Source organism: Zonotrichia leucophrys, chromosome 1A (genome assembly GCF_028769735.1).
Source record: "Zonotrichia leucophrys gambelii isolate GWCS_2022_RI chromosome 1A, RI_Zleu_2.0, whole genome shotgun sequence".
Taxonomy (NCBI): domain Eukaryota; kingdom Metazoa; phylum Chordata; class Aves; order Passeriformes; family Passerellidae; genus Zonotrichia; species Zonotrichia leucophrys.
This window is the reverse complement of record NC_088170.1, coordinates 52,244,341-52,263,067: the sequence shown is the minus strand read 5'-3', so window position 1 is coordinate 52,263,067 and position 18,727 is coordinate 52,244,341. Positions and strand designations below refer to the sequence as shown.

General features: G+C 41.5%; 1 protein-coding gene across 3 annotated transcripts in view; it reads right to left on the bottom strand.

The window, feature by feature from the left end:
• The window catches only part of PLXNB2 (plexin B2), a 250,639-nt gene that overhangs the window by 152,311 nt on the left and 79,601 nt on the right, over nucleotides 1-18,727 (bottom strand). For all 3 annotated transcript variants that reach the window (XM_064702756.1, XM_064702755.1, XM_064702757.1), the window contains exon 3: nucleotides 17,182-17,369. The gene's annotated coding sequence lies outside the window, so the exon portion shown is untranslated. The remainder of the gene's footprint in view (nucleotides 1-17,181; nucleotides 17,370-18,727) is intronic.

The window sequence follows — 18,727 nt, the reverse complement described above, 5'->3', positions numbered from 1 at the left end:
GAAGGTGGCTCTTTTTTGCTACCCAGGGCTCAGTCTTATGAATGCTTAACAAAGTCCTGGCTCTCCTCCCTCTCACACAGTGTGATAGCTTCAGTACTGACAAGCTAAGAGATATCCACCTTTCCCATATGGAAGTATATATTCAAAAGTGTCCTTTCTCTTCTGAGTAGTTTTGATCAAAAGTACTCCTTTTGATCCACAAACATTTGGACTCACCAAGAAAATTTTAGTAATATTATAGAAGATGTGAAAATATATAAACACTTGCACATATTTAAGGACTGCTCACAGAGCTTTTACAGTCAAGATTTTTTCATATCGAAAAATGTATTCTAAAGTGTGATGTTTAATCTCTAATGTGGCAGGATGGGGTGGCAGGAGGAACCTCACTTAAAATGGCTTAAAATTTAACCTCAGAATGCAGTTAAAAATATATGGAAGCTTGGAAGCTGATAATTTATCAGAACACTTGTCTGCATTCCAAGGCTGCCTTCCAAAGCATCATTTCATTAGCATGTTATTCTGGGGGAAGAAATCACTGTAAGTCTTAAAAGAAAGCTTCAGGTTTTTTTGACATTAGCTTGCTCAGCTAATGAGCTAACATTCCCTTTCAATTAATTCTCTAATTTGCCCAGGCAGTTAGCAGATATATACATCTTAATATTACCTGAGACACCTTTCAAATTATTCCTGTGTATATACTTTTTAAATCTTTTTTGAGCCAGTGACTAAAAGTTGTTTTTAACCACGTCTTGCCCTTTCATCTAGTTTAAATATAACCAGCTTCGAAATAAACCTACCCAACAGACCCAGCCTCCCACTTCAATTGATGCAGTTCTGAAGCCAACAAGGGCCACAGCAAACTATTAACACTAGGCTGATCACTGCATTTAAAAACTGGTGTAAGGCTGTGTTTACATCCTCCCAGGTGTGCTTACTTAACGGGAGAGAAGGGGACTGAAGAACAAGGAGAGCAAACATTACACAAGGGCAGCAAACGCCTTAAGCCCTGGGGTGGGGGAGAGTTAGGCCATGATCAGAGAGAGGAAAATAAAAAAGAGATAGGAGTTTGGAGGGAGTAGGGTTGGGATGCAGAAAGCAGCCAGAGTAACAACATCCTGCAGGAGGAGGTTGCAAGGAGGAGTCAAGCAGCCCAGAAAACCCCACAGTCCCATCCCAGCTGGAGGGGGTCCCTGACACTAGATGGTGTCCACGCAGGCCGCTCCTCTGCTCCCAGTCACAGCTGGGCTGCTCTCCCCATCTCTCTCTCCTTGTTCTCTGACACTGGAGGGGAGCCAAGGGCAGCCAGGATTGTCCCTGATCTGAGGCTTGGTCTGGGGAATGGTTCACACAGAGACCCCACTGACCCTGCTTGTCCCTGGCTGCAGTGCTCCTTTCTGACCAGCCAGCTGCCTCCTATATGCACGGATTTACTTTTTTTTACATCTATGCAGTTGATCCAAAACATATTAATTTGGCATTGAAGTAGGTTTCATTTTCCCAGCAAGGGCTGTCCTGCTCAAGGCTTGAGAGTCCTCTCTACTCCAATGCCCCAGAGAGATTGTTGACTCTACACCAACATTATATCATACCTAGCAAGTTTAAAACAAAGCCAGATGTCCCTGACAGGCTACATGATTTATGTGCATTAACAGCCTTAGAAATACATTTTAGAAGCAGGCAGGATCCCACAGATGCCTAGAAGTCCTCCTGCCTCTCAGCTATGCTCCAATTTTGGAGCTATGGAGCAAATGTTCAGAGTTGCAGCCACCCACAGGAAGCTTCACCCACACATTCCCCCTGACAGACAGAACTGCATTCAAAATCAACACCCCAGAAGCACAACCAGCAGGTTATGCCAGTTGTATTTATCATCCACAACTGAGCTGCCACAGCCTAAACTAATCATGCAGAAAAGGACTTACTCCTGTAGCTTCAAAAGTCAGCTCAGGCTCCAAATTTTAAAGAAAGCATTTTGATCCTCCTAACTTCCCTCTCCATCTGAGACATCCTGAATGCACTGTAAACCCACGAACATATTTAGCCCAGGTTTCTTTGTACCTAATACATGTAACCCACAAAGAGACAAGTGCCCAGTCTGTGCCCTAAGTTTTCCAGCTGCTCCGGATGCTCAGAGGGAAGCAGCAGGTTTAAGGAAGTAGGAGGCAAGAGCATGCCATTCTGAACAATTGTATTGCACAACCTTATCAACTTGAATCTTTTAGGGATGGCTGCATAACATGCTGCAATTTTGGTTTTACTACTGGCAAACAGATGCACCTCAACCTGAAAACAGCCTCTCTTGTTTGTACAGTAAGTTTACCTTATTACATCAATTAAAATAATCCTGACCTGTCAAGAATCTCAAGGTGCCCATAAGCACACAACCTCCAAATTTTTGGTACAATTTTTGAATGCCATTGTTAAGCTGCTGACTGCTAACAGATGCAAAAAAGTATCTCTCTTGTTAATGTTAAAGGAGAAGTAGAAATATGTCATCTTAAAGGAAAGCTTAAAACATTAAATACATTGCTTAAAACATTAAATATATTGAGACTATCTGTTGGGTTCCGAAGATTTACTGGGGTTTTAAGAATGTTTTCTTGAGTAATCAGCCTTATCTAGGACTGGAGAAAAAAGGAGTTCTCTCACAAGGCAAGTAACTTCTCTCATTCACTTGTAACAAGGAAAGATATATGATGTGAAATGCTGAGCACCACCAGAAAGAAAGAACAAGCTCAGGAAGAATTGTATCCACTTATCCTTAGAGGCCTAAAGATTTTCAGTAGCTTCACACTAATTCAAGAGATTTTTTATCCTTCTGCCTTTCGTTTGCTTCCCTGACTTCCATTTTCTCTTTTCTCCTCCTGCACCATATTCCATCCTTTTATAACTGCACAAGGCTGGTATTCTGTCTCTTTCTGCCTCTACTCCTTACTGGATGAAGCAAACTGAGCAGCTGCCTCTGGATGACAATGAAAAGTAGCCCCAGCCTGTCCTACCACCAATCCACATTTTCTCTTCCTGTACATGGAAACCCATCCATCAGCTCATCATAATGTGCTTTTACTTCTGGTAGTGTGCAGTTGCTTCAGGATTTGGGGTACGATCCCTCAGGGGAGTTTCTACAGCAATATTTTACATGAGCCTTGCTACCATTCTTTTTTTCATTATTCTTTTTCTTTTCATAAGCTTCCTTACCTTTTGCTGTGTAAGTAAACAAATAAACACATCAAAGATAAACCAACACTGAAGATACAAGAGAATACTACCCTTAGATGACTACTTTGATAAAACTGAATTGGACTGTCCAATACGAGAATACATATTTTGAATTACAAATTAAAAGACACAGTAAATTATTGAATTCTTGATATACAGAGAAGAAATAAACAAGGTGGTCTGCAGCTCTATAAAGAATTGCTTTTCAAGTAATTCTATATATTCTCCTTTGCTCTCACTTTCCATATCCAAGTGAACAAAACAACGACAGCTGAACTGAATTAGTGAGCATCTAAAAATATCCAGCCCATCTTTCTTAAAAACACAGAGGGATGTTTCTAGTTTGCCAAAAAAGAAGCAGTATTTTTAATACTGCGGTCCTCAAATAAACTGCCTCTTGACTGTCTGAATTACAAACTACTGTCTTAGGGAGATAAAACAAAGAATACGTGAAAATACAGCAGTGTGTAGAATGAGCAGCATGGGAATCAGTTGGCAGCCATATCTATGCTGTCCCCCATCATATTTTTACTAATTTTTATTCAAAACAATGGCCTGTAATGACAAGAGGATTTTGCCAGAGTAAAATCTCAGTGTCTAGCATGGGATTTGTTAGGTTGCTTTGTTTTGTTTTACATAAAACTTTTCCTCCTTATTGCCAATTTGGAGTCATCTGCAGGTATTTTTACCTCCCAAGACCAAGCTGAAATTTTTCCATGGGATTAGGGGCAGAAGAGACAGCAGTGGTAAACCTCATGTTGAGGAATTCAAGAGAAACAAAAACTTTGGAAGCACTAGTCATGCTGGAATCCATATATTAATATCAGAAGACATGATCTCGTGCGGTGTCAGGGTCCAGAGGACACATATTTGAAATACGGAACGTAGTCATTTATTTACAACAGAAACATAGCCAAAGCCAAGTTTCAAAAAGCTGCAGGAATCTTAACTGTTGCAAACTTATCTGTGAGCCAGCACAATGTGTACTTAGGCCATATAATGAGTATTTACAAGAGCAAAAATCTTTTCCATCATCTTCAAAGGGAGTTAGACACCACATATGCGTGGTTTAAACTGGAAGCAGTCCATGCATAAAGAAGAGAGAACTTTATGGTTGGCCACGATCATGGAACTTCTCTCTTGCAGGAGAGGATTAAAATAGAACCACCTAGACAAGCAACTACAACGTGTAGCATTTGGAGATACCTTCTCACAGATAACACATGCAAATGAATTAAGCAAGACACTTTGTTGTTTCTATACTGTGATCGTTTCTGGTTTTAAATGCCTGGGTGGTGTTTGGAAACTATGGGCAAAAGGTAACTTGGTACAATGACAAAACAGAATTTGATTTTGAGGTAGGGCAGGGCAGGGCATTAAAATAAAGTGGTATCTTCCTACCATATAAATGTAGATATGTTTTGAGAGAGAAAAAAACAATTACATTGTTGTAGGCTGAACTAAAGAAGCATTTGACTCTCTCTCTCTTTTTTTTTAAACAAACAAAACACCTCCAACCATTGCATCTTGCTCTGTTTTGTTTTGCTGCCTGCCTAAACACACTTTAAAAAGGCAAGGAAGCCACTGAAGGGCCATAAAAGGCTCACTGGGTAGCAAGACAGGAAAGGTGAAACACTGGCCAGTGCTCAGAAACCTCCCTTCCAACAAATTAGCCAGGTTTATAGCTTTGAAGGACACCTCACAGCGATCCTCCACCGATGGCAGGGCTGTTTGCCAAGCCTGGGGAAAGAAGATCAAAGGGCAGCAGCATTTCAAGAGTAGGAAGCACTCAGCAAGTTCAGAATCACTGCCCTGTGCCTCCAGGAAAACAAGCCGGCTGGCTTGGAGCACCAGCATAGGAAAGGATCCACCATCTGATAAAGAAGGATGAGCAAGTCAGATTGGTCTGAAATACAGGAATATAGATCCCTTTTTGCTCTGCTGAAGTGCAAAATACAATTTTGCAAGTGAATCAGTGAGAGTTTTTGGAAGGACTTTTCCGCTCACTCCAGCCAGCTGCTAAATGAGACTCTCAGGGAGAAGGCTGGACAGGCACCCACCCACCAGCCCTGCTGGTCCCTGGGGCAGAGCCAGAGCCTGCCCCACACCAGCTGCTGCACAAGGATGCGCTTGGGCAGAGAGGACAAAACGCCCCACTTTATCCAGCATCCAGCAGGAGCCTGAGAGAAGGAAGGTATGCAAATGGTCCAGGAAACTGTTTCCTTTCAGAAGTGAAAAGCCACAGATCAAAGCTTACTTTTCCTGCTATTACCCTGTATCAAAAAATATGCCTGCAATCATGAGTCAGAGACCTTTAAATAATGTATTATAGGCCTATCTATTTCCAAAAGTACATTTTGGTACTAAATACATAAAGTTATTAGCTTTTTTTATATATATGTGTATGCGTATATATATATATATGTATTTTATATATATAAATCACTACTTGATGCATAACGAATTAAAATAAAACACACGCAATACATCTTTGGAAAGCTTCCATCCGAAACACAACTGAAAAGGCTAAGAATATTTAGTTAGGAAAGAAAATGAATAAAATTAAATCATAAACACTATAGATCCAAGCACATCAATTTACCTTGTGAAAATTCACAAGCTAATAAATAAAATACATTTTGAACAGAAAATACAGTGCACAAGTGACTGACACTGTCATCAAGACCATTAAATCAACACAACAGAAACAAAGACCAGACAATGCTGGCAGGAATTAAATCAAAAGCACCAGCCTGATTAGAGGATGCGCTGATATTGGAGGGAAAAATCCTTCCTAACATATTACAGGTGAAGAAATTGTTACTGTCCTAAACATTCTCCATCCTTGCCTTTTGTGCAAAGCTTGAGACCATCTTGAGGATAATCAACTCTACAAAAGGCCACCACCAGCCCTAAATACAATTTGTGGAAGGCAGAAGTCAAAATAATTTTGATCTTAAATAATGCATCCCATTTTCTGCTTTATTGTGAGTATAAAAAATAATTGAAATATGAGATAGTCTCAAAACATCAATTTGGACTGAGCTCCCCAAGCATAGCAGGGAAAAGGCTAATGTTAGAGAAGAATAATCTGCTTACTACATGTGTTGGTAAAGCTTTCTTGGCACTACTGTGCAAGAGTTCTAAGGCAAGGGATATGAACAGCTTATTTTTGAAGTACTTCACTAAAATCAGCTTCAGTTTGAATATTCAAACTTTAAAGCAATCTTTTTATAGCCAAGCTTGCCTCCAAGAAGAAAAAAACAAAGAGGGTAGGGGGAGGAGAAAGGACCTCACGGATCAACTTTGCCATGTGAACTAGAGGCACAAGCTAAATAGTTTTTGGTACCTATTTATTTGTAAATAGAAACATGGGTGAAGAGACACAGGTCCTTGCTCAGCTGTTTTATTACTGAAACCAAAATGCTGGACCACATCTTTCCTAATATTCCACAGCAACAGCATTGGAAATAGCTCTCACAGCAAGCCAACCAACCTCTCTTTATCAGCTGAGAAAACCAGGCACTTGGAGAATGCAGTTACTTTTCTCCAAGGTGAAGAGCTCAAGGATTGCAGTGGATAATACTCTGAAATGATCATTTTTCCTCTGCTGATTATGAAGAAAGCCTGGATTCTTCAGTTTCTACTGTACTTGTATTTTCATGAAGAAGCATTTCATTCCATTCATGAAGAAAAACAAGCAAAGCTCTCAGCTCCCAAACTGGAACATTCTTGTCAAAGAATTTAACACATTAGACTGTCAAGATTCAGGAGACTTGATGTGAAAGAACACAGCTAGGCAGTGATGACAAAAGGGTAGCTTGACAGCTTATTGACTGAGAATGGCTTTCACACCAGAAGGAAAAGAATAAACATTTTTTTTTGTGTGCCAGATATATAACACACACTAATATAAGTAACCATACAGATGGCTGACTCTATGGCAGACCTTACAGATAACTGCAGGGTAAAAAACAAGTTTTAAGGCACAAAATACCTTTTAAGCATTCAGCCATCATCTAAAGATCAGGAGGCAGATGAAAAAGTTGGAGACCAAGGATAAGATTTTGAATGCAGAGTCCAGAGAGTCAAGTCCCTCTGAAAAGGCTTGGAGCCCTACTGCTTCTTACTTCCCTAATGATGCAATTTGGCTTAACAAAACCAATTCTGTCTCCTCAGAAGCCCTGCTTCTGTTATGGCATGCTACATGCCATGACATAATCAATTCTCTGTTCTGTTCTAAACTCAAAAAATAGTTTTGTGTTATACAGTTTCCAGAAAGTTACACTAGGTCAAGCTCTACAAAGCAGAAATGTCCCTGTTCTGAAGTGCTTTGCTAAATTTTTATCCATACTCTTCCTGGCTTCTTACCATGCCTGCCTTTCTGTTATGAATTGTTTTCTGATGTGCCAGACTAATCGAATATATGTCATGCAGAAAGGCAGATTGCTTTTATTTGCTCTCCTGTCCAGCTGTAACCAATCCCTCTGTCACTCTTCTAAATATTCTCCTTCCATTTTAAAGCTTTCTACAGCATTTGTGCTGCTCTTAGTGATGTGTGAAATTCTCCCTTCTCCTTACCAGCCCCTGGCTACATGCAAAGTAGAAATGCTGACACATAAGGTAGAGGATGGAGAAGGTAGAGGGTGGGAGTGTGATCAGTCTGAGAACACCACCTCAAGCCTGTTAGTCCATGAGGAACTTAAATTACAAGATTTACAAGGGGTGCACTGATTGATCTGAGAACCTGGATGCTGCTTCAAAACAAATCCCAAAATACTGTTTTTCCAAGGTATTACTGAGGGATGCATAGTCCATTTATAAAAGTGTATAACACATTGGTGGCCCATGACCGAGGCTAAAACTAACCTAAACTAAACTAGGCACTTAATTATTATTAATACAAACCATTTTGCATCAAGACTCAAGGGTCTACAATTAAAAAGAAGGGATTTTTTTCTCCATAGTTTGTTGATACTTTTTGGCAGTTATGAACAAAGAGCCCCCCTTAAACAGGGTGCTTGGAGAACATCTTTAAGCAGGCTCTTTCGTTCCTTTTTGGGAACCTGAACAACAGCAACCATGACAAAAGCAACTTCAAGTCACAATAAATACATTGTTCTCATTTAATTAATGTCTTCTCAATACAATTGATGTGTAAGAGGTCAGAGGAAAAGAAATTTGTATACTACAGAGATGCTGTCAGGTAGCACATTAAAAATATTTTACATGACTGCTCTACAACAATAAAAAAATGTTTCCATAAATACATGAATGACAAAATAAGGGCTAAGGACAATCTCCATCTTTTGTTGGAAGTGGAGGGGAACATAGGGATGAAGGATGAGGAAAAGGTTGAGGTACTTAATGTCATCTTTGCTACAGTCTTTAACAGTAAGACCAGCTGCTCCTTGGGTACCCAGTCCCCTGAGCTCAGAGGCAGGGGTGGGAGTACAGTGAAGCCTCTGTAACCCAGGAGGATTGGGCAGTGACCTGCTACACCACTCACACACACAGTTCTGTGGGGCTGGATGGGATCCACCCAAGGGATCCACTGAGGGAACTGGCAGAACTGCTCTCTGAGCCACCTTCCATCATTTACCAGCTAACCAGGGAGTTCCCAGGGGCCTGGAAAGTACAGATGGGCTGAGATGGGATTGACAGAATGGTATGTGCACCAACCAATTGAAATGAATACAATCTTTTTAGCTTTACCTAAGCTTAGTTGCAACATTTTGGCTTGCAAACACCACCTTGAAAGTCTTATCAAAGACCCTCGTGTAGTACACCATTTTCCTTATAATCAAACCTTTCTTTCTCTCTCTGGTTTCCTTACCTCTAAATACAGTATAAAACTCTTAGAGGTGGAAACAATTGTGGAAACTCACAGGTGAAAGAAATCTTCATGATACAGACTGTAATGCTACCATTCAGAGCACAGCAACCACAGCTTAACATGTATTTTTGTTCAAGATTAGCAAAACTCCAATGAATGTTTCTTTTCTTTATCAGCACTAAAAATATTCCAACATCCTCATGTCAGCAGTTGCACATTTTCAAAACAGAGATCTCCTATTAGACTTGTTTATGGTCAGCAAAAAGTAATTTTGCAATATTTTGCTTTCCAGATCCCCTCCCCCAAACAGCAACTACCAAACACTGCTGATATCTTTAATTTTTTTAAAAGTTTTGCTTTGTCCAAACAAACACGGAAATCAGTTTTTATTCAAATTTTCAATGAACTCAAGAGTTAGAGTTACAAGGTGTTTCTTCGTGAAGTTGCTTTTTCTTTTCAGGTTAAACATATTCTTTTGTATTTAAATTGGATAGTAGTCATGGTTTGGTTTGGTTTTCAAAGCATGGTTCTAATCCAACCACCAAATAAAAAAATAAATCCAGAACTGAGCTGTAGCTAAAACTGAGCACACTGAGACCGTGCAGGGCACTGTTGATCTTGGACACTCAAAGGAATTTTATTGAAAGTTCAATATCTTCAGCGGTGACTCCCTCAAACTCTTAATTTTCTGAGTTATCTCAGGACACTTTATTTACAGCAAAATGAAAAAACCAAAAGAAACTGAGTCTCAACTCAACTTGTTCAATAGCTCCTGGATAAATTTTTTCCATTTCTTCTCTTAAACTGACAAAATCTAGTGAACTGGAGAAGACAGAGGAACTACAGGGAAGAAATAGCTTTCTTCAGGGAGTATTCCAAGCTCATCTGCACTTTAATGTAGTCCTTTCTTGGGACAGAAAATCCATTCAGAATGTAAATCTATCAAATATGGGAGCATATAAAAGACAATGAGAGCACTGTGGAGTAAAAGAAAGGAAAGAAGTAAGACAGTGAATGTTGCCAGCAGTCTCTATTTTATATCAGTGTCCTTGCTAAGGGGTTGCCACTGAAGAGGAAAGTTCGGCACCCTGGACCACCCATCACCAATATACAGCAACATCTGTGTGGCATCTACCTGGGGCCAAAATCAAACCTAAGACTGGTGGAGGAAGGCTCTCCACTGCAGCACCATCCTCCACAGTCCTTCCTCTCTCAAAACCAACTTTAAGCAGTACGAACAGAGGTGCTGCCAGCCAGCTAGACACGTTAGCAAACGGTATGGTAATCACCCACATATTAAAGGGGGAAGTTGAAGCCAAGATTTTATAGTATGATTAATGGTTTCTGGATGTACAGTTCAAGGTACTGTGAAGAAACGCTGAGTTCAGCTTCTGGAGAGAAAAAAAAAAATCAGGCTCCTTTAACATCCCTTAAGCTAAACCAGGTTTGGGTTCCCCAAGCACTGTTTTGGGATCCTTGCCATGAGGACCTTGAGAGAACTGCCTTCTATCTTGGGAAATTAATTAAGCTGCAATACATCACATTTAAAAGCTGGTGTCCTTGCTTCAGGTTGCACTTCAATCTTTGCTCAGCCAGCCTCTGGGGTGGGGTGAACGTGCATTTAGAGATGGGGAAAATAAAAGGTCTTTCCTGAGGGCCTGGGCAGGTGAGTGAGTTTCCATGAGGTAAGCAAGGGTGTGAGCCCATGGGTGTGCTGCAATGGCCCCAGTGCCTGCTCCTCCCCAGGGGCACACAGGGCACACGGTGGGACCATCCCTGCTCAGCCTGCAGTTCCAGCCCACCCTGCTCCAACGGTGCCTGCTCCTCCCCATGGGCACTCAGGGCACCCTGCTCCTCCCCAGGGCACACACAGGGCACCCTGCTGCCCCCAGTGCCTGCTCCTCCCCAGAGGCACACAGGGCACACGGTGGGACCATCCCTGCTCACCCTGCAGCTCCAGCCCATGCTGCCTCAGCACCCACACAGCCACTGCCACAGCTCAGCAGGGACAGGAGGCTGACTGCCCAGCCTGGCAGTGCTGTGGGGAGCCACTTCACCCAAAAAGGGAGCGAGCACCACTGGGGAGAGCAGTGGGCTCGGCTGGAGCAGGGTGGGCTTGGCCTGCTGTGCTGTATGACACCAGGCAGACGTGGGCAGTGTAGGTGAGCTGATTTGCTGGTGGTGACTGTGGGGAATGGGGTCCAAAACCACCTGAGAGCATTTGGCTTTGGGCTAGGTCACTGTATGCCCCTCACATAGCAATGATCACTCAAACATTGTTCACTTTGCGATGCAACAGCTACAGCTTTGTCTTCACAGAAGTCTCTCTGCTCTCCATCTCTGCTTCCCAAACCTGAGACTGTCCTTTGCTCACCTTGAGAGCAGCTTTTCTCTCTAAGCATCCAGTATGGGTGGCCACCAGGGCCTTGTGGCTGAACACCCAACAGAGCAGCTGCCCTCCAGCAATAATCCAGGGGTACCAATGCACTGACCTCCACTACCTTTGCTGCCTTGATGGGCTGGGACTCTGAAAGAGCTGAGGAACACCTTGGCTGTGCTTGTGGAAAGGGCAGAGATAAGACCAGGTCTGTTTTCATACCAGAGATAAATCAGCGGAAAGGATAAAGGGACAATGTGGTCACTGTGATGAGCCTCTGTGCAAAGGCTGCTGAATCCCTCTGTAAGGGGATTTCAGGGAGCATATGACAGAAGGAATAGTTGACTCGGTCCACTGAGTTCAAGTCTCCCCCTCTCCTGACATCTAATATGCCCCTCAAAACTGATCTCTGTGTGTGTAGGGGCCATATCAGATAACAACACTGTTTAGCTGCTCCTGGGGATACTTCTGCACCAAAAAGATCCTAACAGTAGGAAAATCAGATCACCTCTGTTCTGCCATTGCCTGAACACCAGAAGGCAGATGGAGAAGATGCTTTCTTTGTCTTAATATTTAATTGCTTGGATGTGTTTATGGCTCAGCCTGAAACACCTGAAAATGTCTGTACTGGGCACACTGGACTCATTCAGCAGAGCCCAGTTTTGTGAGTATAGAAAGAAGCTCAGCTTTCTTTCTATACTCACAGAAGACACACATTCAGGCCTTAAAAAAAAAAGCAATCCTTCTTTTGCTAACCAAAGACACAAATCAAATGGCACTGGCAGACTGTTCTCTTTTCTTGGTTCTACATAATTTTTCATGCAGAAAATATTTTATATACCTGCTGAATTCTTTTTTTTCCATGGTACTCTGTTAAACTTTTGATTAGGGGACAAAACATTACTCTTGCAATAGGTGTTTCCATGTACAGGTGGGTCAAGAATCTTCATAGCCACAATACCTATGTAGTGCAACTATCCATCAAAGAGAAACATAAATTCCATGGAATTACTGCAGCAGCACTGAAGTGCATAAACTGCCAAACCATACAGAAAGTTAACAGATTTGTTTATGGACTAGACAAGGTTTAATTAAACCAGGCAGCTCTGAAGAACAGTAAATCCTCTCTCTCTTTGTTTTCCCCTCCCCCCCGCCCCTTTCTTTTCTAGAGTATCTTTCTCCTAGTTGCTTTCTTCTTCCTAATAATCCCATCACAAATGACAGATATGTTATCAGTCATCACTGGGATTTGACACATTCTTAATACCTGTCATGACAGCTCTGAAGTCTGCATGCTACTCCATTGTATTCCAAAGCATTTCCAGGAGGTAATGGACACATCAAATACAAGTCAATGGCTCTGCTTTATTGAACTGCTGAAGGCTTGCAATATAGAAGGAGATGCTTTAAAAAGCCTAATTGTGATTATTCAAAATTACAGACATAGTAATTAAATTTAAAACTGTATATAATGTGGCAGTGGATTACTGTCCCCAAATAGAGTCTCTCCTGGTACCTTGAGTCTCTGCTTTACTTCAATGCAGAAATGAAGTGCAAGTCATGGCTAGAACCAGAGTCAATGTCAAAGGTGGACACCTGAATTGATGCGAGGACAGTGGGATTGTGAAGTTCACTCACAGGAGCTGTCAATACTGCCAAGGAGTGAACGTGAGTGCAGTAGAACATGAGTTTGAGAAGTGTCTCCCTGATGGGTACACAAGGAAAAGACAGCATCTTACCACTGAGCAATAAGGACAAGGAACACCAACTGTCAGGTCTTGTACGAGTCCATTGCTAATGCCTGTTGATTTTTGTGGACCTCTTAATACAGGTAGTTTTGTTTTCTTTTGTTCAAGCCCTCAAAAGAGCTGCAACAGATACAGCACCCCACAGAAAAAAATCAATACAGAGCTCTCCAAGCAGATAAATTTTCTTTTGATCAAATTCTAGTATTATTTCAGGTGACTCAGGTCATCTGTGTGTAATACTTTTCAGACACAAAAAACCCCCGACAAAACAAAAAACTGTAACATTTCTTCCAAGCCTTAAACTTGCAAAAGCTTTCTCTCAGTTGAGCCCAGCTGCTGCAAAGCATCATATAGCTACAGTCTCTGCCAACAGCATATGAGCTGCATGACAGCAGTGTGCTCTGCCATTAGTAAATGCAATGGCTTGTTGTTCTCAATGCATTTACAATTTTGCACAAAAGCAGAAAAAAACCACCCCCAACAAAAACAAAAACCCCACACAGATTAGAGACAAAGCAGTGCTGTGTAACTCAAGGCCCTTTCAGCGAGGAGATAAAGCCAAGGCAGAATTGTGAGCTGAAGTCAAAAGGAAGTGTCCCATTGACATAATGAGCTTTGGAGCAGGTCTGCAGGGAAGAAGACAGGCAAAACACATTCAGCCACCTAAGTGATTTCATGTCCTCTGGACAAAATTAGTTAAAGAGTATGTTGTGGTTTAAGAGTCTTGAGGCATTGTTTGCAACTACAAGAAATGGATGAGCAAACTTGGATTCCTTACAATGCAATTTTATTTAGGAGAGATGCAAGATTAAGTTTTGCACCTATCAAGCACTTGGGAACAAAGTGATGGTATTTAGAGGGGTGGGAATATTGTTCCCAGGATGCGGCAAATCATATTCCAGGGATCTAAACCCCTGCAATAACTGCACTGGTCGAGTGTAAGCCCATCTTTCCAGCTGAAGCACTTTCAAAAAAGCTGAAAGGTGAAGTTTACTTTAGTAGGCTTCTCACCAGATCAGTGTGAGATCTGCCCATTCTTGAGTGTGAAAACATACCACAAATAAACATGGTATCACATTTTCTGATTATGGTCTTATACCAGGGCCAATTACAGATCAAATTTGTACTGTGAGCTGAGCTTAGGTTGCATGGAGGCAAAATCGTGGCAGCACAGCCCCAGTGAGAAGTCTCCCAGCAAATATTCCCTTCTGGCTTCAGTCCAAGGAGCATTACTGCTGCTCCTGCTGCCTACACTCCCCGGTTATTCCTTTCATATACCCTCTCAGCTGTAAGCAAATCAACATGCCAATCCCTTGGGACACATGGCTTAGCTTATACTTAAGACTTGCCATTCTGCTTTGTGCTTTGGACATTGATTTCCATTGTCTCAGCTATCACGCAACAAAAGGGCATTTAATTGCTGTCTCATTTCGTCTGAGGGAGAAGAGGAGAACAACTTTTTCCAGCCCTGATTGATGGCAGCCATTAGCACCTCCTAGCACAATACTGACTTACTAGAAGCATGATTTACATGCGAAGTTCAGCGCCACACAAGTGAATCAGATTTGCAGCTATGCTTACTTGAACAACTCCAGAGACAAAATCTTCACATTAAATGAATTTGCAGAAATGCTTACACTGGCCTCCTATTTAAAGAGAAAACTTCAAAGATTAAGGAGGTTTGTTGAGACCTCCTAGAAACAAAAGAAAGTTCAGCAGTGATCTCAGAGTTTTTGTTTCACTTGTCAAGTGCTCTACCATGTAGGTGCTTTAACGGTTGTAAAAGGGAAAAAAAAACTAACCAAAAAACACCCAATCAACAAGATTATACTTATTTACATACATGTAACATTAGGAAACTTTTCATATCCACTGGGCATCAAAATTCCCAATTGCATACTATGAAAGGCAATGCTGAAGAATCCCATAAACTCTTTTCCCTTTTTTGTGTGAGCATTTCTATTTTCTTTGTGATGGAGGAAAGAAGAAAATTAATATCCACATTTAATATCCTCCATGTTCTGGAGAGCAATAAGCCACATGCCTTGGTGTTCAAGCCAAACTGCTGATAGTGGATTTTTAGTACTCGTCTCATTTTGATGAAAAGCAAAATGATGCAAATCTCCCTTTCAAAAGAACAGAGCTCAAGGAACAACTAGATTAGTGAATGTTTCTTGAAGTAGAACCTTTAATCAGTCCTGTTATGTGAAACTTGCAGTAATTTCAGTAAAATTTGATGTAGTTTGATACAGCTTATCAAAACATTTAATATTTGCAGAATATAAGATCAAGCACCTTTTGAACACCAGACTTTCCAGTCAGACATAGAAACAAGCTGAGGCACTAGGTATTATCAGACACACCTTTTTACATTTTTGGAAGATTTACCACAGGAGAGGCAGATTGAGAAAAGCTGACTTTCAGCAAGGCAACGATGTACAGCCAAACACGCAAGCACTCATGTTGTCTCAGCTGTGGGAGCACTAACCCTGGCCAGGCAGAGGCTTTCTGAAACCATGCTAGCTATACCCACAAAAAACCACTTCTGACTACTTTCAGAACATATGCTCTGTTGTTCACATAATTGGTTTAAAATTCCACAGCAAAATTACTCTGCAATTACTTGCTTTCAGTGAGTCCACTTCTTACATTGGCATCCCCCACAGGTCCCACCTTTGTTCCTCAGTGATACTCATCTTGCCTGATGTGCATTTCTAAATAAGCTTAAATAGTGCCTATTTCTGTGTTATTTCATGCTTTTCCCTACATTTTGAAAAATCATGATTTTAGGTGCATAAATGAGTGTGTAGTGGCAGAATGCACATTTTTGGTTTAGAACAGCTGTTTTCAGCTGTTTTCACTTCTATTCATTCTGCAGCACATATGCATGGAAAACTGTATTTTGATTCTTCCTTTCCCCATTTGTTTTTAAGGGAAAATAAAACTTAAAACACAGAAACATCCAAACCAAACAAACAACACCCCCCAAAACAAAACAAACCAAAACAAAAAACTACTAAAAAACCTAAACATAACCCCTCTCAAATGGTATGAGGTCAGATATTCAACACTAGAACACACTTGTTTCCTTAACTTGGCTCTTCCTAAATTTTGTTTTCCCCTCCCACCATTTCCTTTTTCTTTGGTGCCAGGCAGGAGACACGTGTTTCTCTTGCTGGAAAGGCTGAGTGTTGTATTCCAAAAAGTTCAGTCTATGGACAATCATTACTGGTAACTGTGAGGAAGACAGCTCACAGGATCCAGAATCTCTCCTTCCCCTCCAGGCTTGTGCCAGACTAGAAGCAGAGCTCTCAGTGGCAGCGCCTCCAGGAGCATCACAAGCACCAAGAAAGCTGCCAAAATGGATTTAAACCATTTTGCAGCTGAAGAATAGCCCAAGAACCATGTTTGTGCAACCCCTTTATCAATCTTGCTTCAGATCTCTTTGGCCCCTTGAGAATAAAGAAGATGATTTTACATGCTGGTTCCTGAGAAACCTGCCGAGCCAACACAAGCTAATCAATGTGAACAGGTCCTGGAAAAGAAGTTGACCAAATCTCTCTGATCATCCTCAGGGTCACAGTCAAACCCACACACCTTGGAGATTCAGGTCAGCCACACAGCTGCTCAGCATCCCCTGGGAGGCTCAGAATGTAAGCACAAAATTAGGGCAAGCACAGCAGTAGGCTGCAGCGTGTTGCTGGCAGAGGCACAAACCTGCTCCTCTACCCAGCACACCATCTATAAATAGGTTTATGAATACAGAACCTCTGCCAAGCTATTCTTGCTATTTTTTTTCCCTTGCTAATTTTTAATGCCTCTTGCAAGACTGACTCCTAGAAGTTTTATCTCCATTAGTATTAATAAACACTTATTAAATGCTCCAGCAATGTCTGAAAGCCTTGATAAATAGCAACAAATTTGTCTAGAAAACCAGAATATGATTTTGCATTTAGAAAACTCAATTGTATTAAAAAAGAAGAAAAAAATGAGCTTACCTGAAAACAGAAAATTCACATGAAAAATCTGTGTGCACTCCACAGCTTGGGACACAAGAACCCACTTCTTCTGGGTCTTCAAGAGGAGACAGGGCGGTGTCAGTCCTTGCTCTTGTTCAGCTGTGCTCCTGGGGGTTCCAGCTGAGCCCCAGAGCTGAGCCCTGAGCAGTTCCCCTCACTCTTGGCACCTGGAACAAGAAGAGAGGCGCTCAGCTCCCTCTGCACAGGAGCAGCACAGCGCTCCTCAGCCCAGGCACGGCGAGGGATGCCTGCACTGCCCCACTGCTGCACACACAGCCCTAGAGCAGGGACACCCAGTACAGAGCCAGCAGTGACAGGCATGGCTCTCTGCTCCTCTGCACCAAAGGTGCCCTCCCAAGATACCCTGGGGACACACAAAGCACTAGAAGCTATCTACAGAGCATCCTAACTCTCCCTCAGAGGGAGCAATTTTCTAGACAACAGTAGCCCCATAACAAACCTGCTAAAGCCCAGACTATAGCAAGAACAATTTAAGGTAAGAATTTTGTTTGGAGCTGCAGTTTTTGGGTGACCAAACCAGCCAGGACTAATTTCTAACAGGGACATTAACTAAGGACTTAAATTACCTTGTACTTTCATGTGGTATCATTCTCTTGCAACTCTGTTTTTTCCCTTTCCCTCTCAACCCTTACATATTTCACCATCCATTTTCAAGGATGGATGACTAAATGAAGCCCTTTATTAAGGCTCAATTTTCAAAAGCAATGTCACCTTCCAGTTTCCCTTTGCTTCAAAAATTAGCTTCTAGGGGCATTTTCTTGAAAAGCCTACATCTATACTTATTTAAACTTTCTGGGGAATAATTGAGTATGGAAAGTAAGGTTTAGCCTGATTAAATTTTTATTTCCATCTAAAAATAAAAGGAAATGCACAGTAAAGAACTAGGAAGGCTTGAGCCTCTCTTTTTTTTAAACTTCTGAAAGAGGAAGACAAAGGAGACATATTATAATAAATTTTTTCCTTTCAGAATTCCCGAGAAACTTATGAACATATTCTTAAGTTTTGAGCTCTGTAAAGTTGACTGCTAAATGCTTGATGTGTTCTGAGCCAGCTGATCTTACTGGCCCCAATTTGAGCCATAGGACTACACGACCTCTGGGAGTCCCTTCCAAACCAAGCTATCCTATGATTTTTTCCAAAGGGAACGAAGACTGGTCTTCTGCTTTTCACAAACATAGCCAAACTTTTTTTTCCTGTTTGCCACCACTTCTACTATATGCATCTTCTCCAACAAGGAACCTTTCAACAGCTGAAATCTATACTCATTTTAAATATGAAAACTCTAAGTTATTTAAATTCCAAGTTATCAGAAGTATCTTGTCACAAAAAATGAAAGGATTTAAACTAGCCTGGTAATAAAACTAAGAGAAGGCATCCTAAGTCCTCCACTAGATAACACTAAAGAAGGAACTGGGGGTAAAAGAAAGTTGGTGTTTCCTGTAGAAGAAACTCCAGCTTTACAGTAATAAATTTTCTAGCTGCGATTCTGAAGGCAGGACACTAT